The sequence below is a fragment of the Rhipicephalus microplus genome, chromosome 8 (genome assembly GCF_043290135.1).
Source record: "Rhipicephalus microplus isolate Deutch F79 chromosome 8, USDA_Rmic, whole genome shotgun sequence".
NCBI classification, from domain to species: Eukaryota; Metazoa; Arthropoda; class Arachnida; order Ixodida; family Ixodidae; genus Rhipicephalus; species Rhipicephalus microplus.
In genome coordinates this window covers 6595412-6603025 of record NC_134707.1, presented here as the reverse complement: position 1 = coordinate 6603025, position 7614 = coordinate 6595412, and positions in this window count along the sequence as shown.

Here is a 7614-nt window from a genome sequence, read left to right as displayed (position 1 = left end):
TCTCTCGCCGTTCGCTCTCTCTCCTCGCTGCGCCCCACTTTCTCGCCCGCTCGCGCCTCACTCTCGACCGTTCCCTGGCTGGGCGTCTCTCAAGAACATCCGGAAATGTGTGTTTGAGGCGTCGCTGTGAAACGCTGAGCCCCGAGAACGCCGTTTGTTTTGTTCATTTCACAGTATTTTTTAACCGTGCACGCTAGCTAGCAGAGCTGGAAACGCATACCGCGTTTCTTGCGACACAAAAACGCCACGTGCGGCGAACGGCGATATTGGCTGCACGGTGTAAAAGAAAATATTCTAACGCTTGGTTCTCACCTGCGAAACGCCGTTATGGACGCTGCGCAATGCATTCCCATTTCCTCACGATCCACTTCGGTGAGGTGGGGGCATTTTTAGATGCGGAGCATCTAATACCCGAGGCTTGTAGTGCGGCGCCGTCCGCAAGCTTCCTCCTCCTCCTTCCACCATCTGTGCATCCCTTCCTCCTCTACACACCGCGCGCGCTTCACTCCTCCACCATCTGTGCACCCTTCCTCCTCTACACACCGCGTGCGCTTCTCCTCTTCACGAACATTCGCTAGCTGTATAATGTAGCGCGCATGCGCCGTCACGCTTCGAGAACATCGGCAGCTGACGCGCGCGCATGCGCCGTCGCGCTTCGAGAACATCGGCAGCTGACGCGCGCGCATGCGCCGTTGCGCTTCTCCCCCTTCTCGAACATTCGACAGCTGACGCGCGCATGCATCGTCACCCACCATGTGTGCCGCGCGCGCTTCTCCCCTTCGAGAACATTCTACAATTCTCCTGATTCTCCAGTGGACGCGCATGCGCCGTCGCGCTTCGAGAACATTCAACAGCTGACAGTGCATGCGCCGTCGCGCTGTATATATACTCAAGGTCGGCGCTCGCTCGCTCAGTTGCCGCTCGTCGGTTGGTTTGTACGGCGCGTCGACGTCCAAGGTCGCGGTGAAATGAATTCCAATGAATCCACGAACACAATGATCGACGTCCCTTCGACCAGCGCCGCCCTTTCGCATACGTGTGTACGTGTTCACTCATTTAACACCCCCTCCTACAACCAGGTTAACCAATTTAGCCATCGACCCAAGTAAGTCGCAATTTAACACCCCATTTCACAACCACGTTAACCAATTTAGCCATCGACCCAAGTAAGTCGCACTTTAACACCCCGTTAACCAATTATATGCTCCGCATCCTCCTCAGTGTTCCCCCGAGGGAAGCTGCGGGCAATTTTTTAATCTTTAGGAGCTATGTTAAGGCCTGACCACTCGCACTTGCAGCGCGTAGAATTTTGTTGACGCGGCACGGAGTAGCAGGTGCTCTGTGGCCACGCGCTGTAAAGTGCCAACCACCGGCACGCGTATGCACGCGCCTACGCGTCAAAAGCGTCTAGTCGCGCCTGCGGAGGAAAAGGGCGCGCAACCACTGGCCCGCGTCAACCGCTTTGACGCCCACGCCACAGAACACCTACCAAAGCCATGAAGGCTTTGTTAAAATGCGGTACAGAAGCTTTTGCAGTCGAATCTTATTAATTCGAACACGCTTAATTCGAACTTCCAGTTAATTGGAACTCACGATGAGGTCCTGTCAAAGCCATGTGTATTCCAATGGGCGAAAACGCCCAATAATTCGAATGCGCAAGCACTCACGACGGTTAATTCGAACGTGCCGCGCCCGGAAAATTCTCTCAGCACACCGCCCGATCCCGCGGCGACACCTACCACACCTCAACGCTGCGCGCGAAGAAAATGAAAAGGAAAGAAAAGGCTACGGTGGAATGTTTGCTCTCTCTCAAATGCCGATCTGCGACGCGCCGCGTCACGCTTTGCCGTCCCAGCCTTGCGCTGCAACGGGTCAGGCCTGGCCCCACGCTTCCGTCGCAGCGCGTCGGCGCGGGTCTTTTTGACGCGGGGTTGAGTCCTCTCCTATATGAAAGAGGGCACAGTGCTGTCTCAAAAGGCCTCGCGCTGCGACGGATGCGTGGAGCCAGGCGTGATGTGTGGGTGTGTCCTTGCCTGCCCCTGCCATTATGCGCTACACCATATTAATTATGAACGATTTCTAGCTTACTTTGAAAATAAATGTAAATTCCAGGCCGCGTTTCCTGACCATGCTGAAAATTAGTGTTCCAGGGCTCCTTTCATAAGCGTTCGCAGGGTTCTCAATCAGTGTAGCGGGGGATGGGCAAAGGTTTATCGCAGCGTCCCCCCTCCCCCATTAAGTCGAAGTTTGGGGCAGACTTTGCGCACCTCTCTTATGGTACTAAGCCCCCCCCCCCCCCCCGTGCGCACGCCCCTTCAGTCAGTACACCGGGCTCTTATAGCATTCTATTTGTCATGCTGGTTGAGGCAAAATAAAACAAAAAAAAGTTCTCGGAACTTTTTTTACAGAGCTGTTCATTGAAATAGATTAGTGTATACCGTTGCAATAATGTCACAATTTCTGGGGAAAAAAAACACTGCACACGTTTTGCTTCATTTGTTTTTGCTAATTTGTTTCAACGTCATGGTGGTTTTGGGACGTCAAAAGCCACATATCAATCGTTGCAACGTCATTTTCCCGCACAGGAACAGAGCTGCAAACGCGGTTCCCTGCGTAAACTGAGAGGGGAGAAATGATCAGCTTACCGAAGTCAACATTGACCGGTCGACGGTGAAAAATCCGGAGCCCGTGAAGCAGAATCGATCTTCGTCGATCGTGATGACCAACAGTTCCGCCTAAAAGAATATATGGTATGGAAGTGAAAGCTATAGTATATAACGTCAAATAAACTGTTTATAAGCGAGTATTCATCGAAAGGTTTAGTGAACGGGCCCCAAGCTATTTTGCGTATCCGCGAGCCCCTGCGTGCTCTTCTTTTGGGGGTGACTAGTTACGTACGAGCGTATTGGTTTGTTCGTGTTCTTGAACTGCGCCGGCAGCCGCTGTAGCTTCGGTCTTGGCGAAATTTCGGCGTCCCTTTGCTCCTGTGTTTTAGCGGGCAAGTTTGGTTGAGATTTCGTTAACTACTACCACCGTCGAGCTAAACCTATTGGATGATTGAATTCGGTCTATCACTTCAGCTGAAACGCACGCACAGACCATGGCGTCCATGGTGAGCTGACTAAGCATAGATACAATCTACTAGAAGACACCGTACAGGACATTGTAGCGTAGGCGAACCGATCATTCAATCTTCGCGTGGTCACGTGGTACCACAGCGGGTCACGTGGCTTGGCGTCGCGCCGCGGGGGATAGTCACGTGCGCCTGCAAGCTGACAATTTTGTAAACCCGGTTTGGGCATATCATGTTCAGAAAAATGATGGGCAAAACGATAGTCGCAAGCACAGTGGCGCGAGAGGGACCCTCGACCACATAATATAGGAGTGTGATAGCTCCTAAATAAGACAGACCTGGGAAGCCTTGCTGCTGAGCGAGGACCCTGCTTTACAGCAAGAAGCCCTCCGCCTGGCGAAGTAGCGAGGAGTCAAAACCTATTCGCCTGCTTCTAATCGCGGAGGTGCCGGCCCCCGTCACCTAAGCCTGTGTTCCGGGGATGGCGAGTAGGGAACCTCCTTATTTGGCGGAACAAGTAAAGTTGTCATTATTATCATCATCCTGCGCTCCATCGGCCCACGGCAGTGGCGTAACCTGGATGTGACACACCGGGTCCATTCCCCCTCTGGCCTTGGAATTTTTTTTTTCATCGGAGCAAACGCGACACAAAATGACACTCGACCACTCCGGCCCCATAACAATGGGAAGCCCCACCTGAAAATTAAATTCTGCCTATCTCCTTGGCCCACGGCTATTGCAAAGTCATGAATAACCCTGGCAGACAGCGCACAGCTTTTGCTCTTAAGATGAAAATAGTACCAAAGTACATGGGGGCCGAATGGCTGGCGCCAACCGGCAATTAAAATAATTAACAACGAAAAATCTGGCAGTTCAACGCCGTGAAGACTACCGGTCAGTGAAGTTGGCCTCGTGGTTTAAATCCATCGGTTTAAAGCTGCTCTCAGGGGTCCATGGGGTGAACGGCAACAACAGATGCTCTGAAGGCGGTTTCTAGAAGAATGTTATACCGTACATACAGGCCACTTCCCAGACTATCAAGAAAATCGCGCAGAAATTGAACGTGGAAGTACGTTTTAGCGCCCCCAATATAGCTAAGTAGACTTTGTAGACGCATCAGCCGGGAAGGACCTCAGAAGCCTTCCTGCACAACGAAACACACGATACCATGTGTAAAATGCATGGCCAACGTCGTCTATGGGGTACCGCTCTCCTGCAAGAAGATGTACATTGGACACACTGGGCTTTGTATCAATCAGCGAGTCGGCGAACATCTTAACAATCATCGTCTAAAACAAGGCAGCAACATGGCGCTCCATTGCAGCTCGTGCACGCCAAAGTTCAGAGACTGACCCCCGTATTCTAGAACGTCCCTTCACTCAACGCTTCGCCTTCACTTGATGGATGGATGGATGCTATGAGCGTCCCCTTTATAACGGGGTGGTGACAAGTATGCCACCAGGCTCGACAAAAAAAAAAAGGCAGCGTCTCGTGCGCCGCGCGGCGCAGCAGCCATCCCCACACAGGCATGGCTCCTGCGCCGCACGAAAGTGACGTCACTTAAAAAAATATTACCTAAAGCTAGTTAAACATGCAAATTATTCGTGCGTAATGCGTTAAACCTTCAAAATGTTTACTAGACATGTGTTTAGCGAGTCAATTAGCTTAGGTTTGTTATTTAAATACATATTACAAGTATTTTGAATTCAGGGGGCGCTATGGGCACTGCGGCTTCCTCCGTGGCGGCTGCAAAAGGTAAACACAGCGAGATGGTAGCCGCCTGCGATGTGTTGATGGTGAAAACTCCGATGAAATCGTGGCCATGGCCTAGGCCACTCCCAAGGAGGACTGGAGTGTCGTCGCTGCTTTATGTGATTGCTGGATGCTTAGTTGAACCTTATGGTTGGAGCTAGCGGGGCCATCCACCGCGCCGCAGCTTCATCTGAGTGTGTGCGCCATAAAGTTTCTCGGTATGATGTGCGGATTACAGTCGTTGGACGTACTGCATTTTCTAGATTGCAATGCCAAGCGTGGTGTTGTCAAAGGAGAAAGTGTTCTTGCTGCCGAGTTTTGCTTGTCACGAAGGACAAGGTCGACGATGAAATAAATGCTTTCGCAGGGTTCACGTGTGACTGACCGGACGCCCATGCATGAAACCCCAGTGCGTCGGCGAAGTGTTCATACGATGAATGGAAACAACTTTATTGTAATGTTCTTACAAAGCCTGTGATCTCCGAAGGCCAGAGCTACTGCATTGCTGTCTGTTTTGTCAAGTGCGAACACGTACGGCCGTTCTCCGTTGCTACGTGAATGCTCCCGTGCTGTCACAGGCCGCGCGTGTTATTGAGCAAGGCAGACAAGCTGTTTTGTAGTTAGATGGACTAACGCCGTCGGCACTTGCCCTTGGGCATTGTTTATCAAGTGCTGATCGCCTAGAGTATTGCGGTGACACGTCAGTATTTTTAAAGAAAGCGGCCTGCCGGTTACCTCGTTAGGTGAGGGTACACTGAGCGACATAAAAAAAGTTGCCCGAGACTACGTTGCAGTGCACCTTTCTGTCATCAAAACTTTGATAAACCGTGGAAATCCACATTCTTGTGCCCAAGAAACCAATGCAGCCAGCTGCATTCGATTTTTTTATGTTTTTTGCATCTCGCTGATTAAGAGCACTAATTCGCAAAACACTTTATCATAATAAATATAGTCAATCCTGCAAAAGTCATCGAACATCCAATATTAAAGGGCTTGTGGACGGGACCACCACCACCAGCAGCAAGTCGGGCTAATGAGGAGGCGCAAATGTTAAAACAATACATGCGTGAACAAAAAAAAAATGAAAAAGTATCGATAACTGCAATGAGACTTGAACCACCGACCTCACCAGTTCATGTGTTGCTCTAACCAACCACGCCACAGCTGCCGATCGGCTTGAGATGACAAACAAGCCGGTTCTGTATTGTTGTCACGCTAAACCTAAATAACATTTTTGTTCACTTTTTTGTGTGGACGTAATTTTAACGGCTTTTATCGTTATGTCTAGACGTACCGCTAGACACTCCCAACTATTCAAACAAAGCGCCTAACCGAAAAATGCACACGTCACTTCCGTGCGGCGCAGCAGCCGTTTCTGTGTGGGAATGGCTGGTGCGCCGCGCGGCGCAGCAGTCTTTGCCTTTATTAAACCTTTTTTTCTTTTTTGATGTTGGCCTAATGCCTCTACTTCGATAAATTCTATCTTAATGGAAAAAAAGGTAAATTTTCAGCTTAAGTTCTCTGCCATTTACGGCACACTGTCCATATTTTATTTTTCCAATATTTATTTTTGTCCTTTCTCTCTAATTTTCTGCCACCAATACTCTAACCGTCTCTTACTTATTTCAATCGCGGGTGTGTTCAGCTTTCCATTGTTGTCCCTAAAACCCAAGGCTTCCTGTAGGCTCGTGCCCAAACGTACACCTGGGTGGATATCTCCACATTCAATCAGAACATGCTCCGCCGTTTCCTTATCTTTCCCGCAGCATGTGCATTGTTCTTCTTCTTTACTGAATCTTGCTTTATAACTACGCGTTCTAAGGCAACCCGATCTCGCTTCAAACAGTAAAGCGCTTCCCCTTGAATTATCGTAAAATGCCTCCCTCCTTATTTCATTTTTGCCCTTTCGGTAGTTACTCAAAGCCGGTTTTTTCTCCATAGCTGCCATCCAGTAAATCCTCTCCGCCTCCCTGACTTTTCCCTTAACGCTCTTTGTTGACATATGGCTTACAATACCAGCCGTATATTTACTAGTGAGTCTTCTATTTCTTTTTCTCCACTGTGTGTCCACGCTCTTCCTATACAAATAACGGAACACCTTCTCTGCCCATCTACTCTCCTTCATATTTCTTAGCCTTTCTTCGAACCTTATTTTGCTCTGCGCTTCCCTCGCCTCAAAACCTGCCCACCCCATATCGCCCTTTACAGCCTCGTTTGTCATCTTCCCGTGAACTTGAAAAAGCCGATGGGAGCGCCATCTCTAGGTACGGCAAGTCACTGCATATTAGCAATAGTGTGCTGCGATTCTTGAGTAGCGCAGCGTCATTTTCAGCCGAGTGGTAGCGCAGTGCTCAACTCTGTCAAGTGAAGGGTGGAAGTAGAGTCGAGGAGCGTTTGAGAATACGGGGGTGAGTCACAGAAAGATACCCAAGCGTGCACGGTCGTCTCATAGCCGAGGCTTTCGCGATTAAACTAAGGCGCGACACATTTAATTGTTAGTGAACCGTCCGTGGCACTAAGCAAAAAGATTAACTATCTTTCATGTGTCTAGCTACAATCTTAAAATTGTATTTTCGACTAACACGTTCCACACATCGTATCGTGACGAATGGCTTGAGAGTTGACGTGACTTGTTACCCCGCACCTTTTCCCTCGATATTGCATTGAACCAAAAAAGAAAAAGTCAGTCAGCGCTTGTCTTGTCTCTTATTTATTTGGTCGTCTCTTCTAGTGTGCACTGTTTGTTTTTTCTTTACCATGTTGGACCAACCAGCCCAACGGAACACACT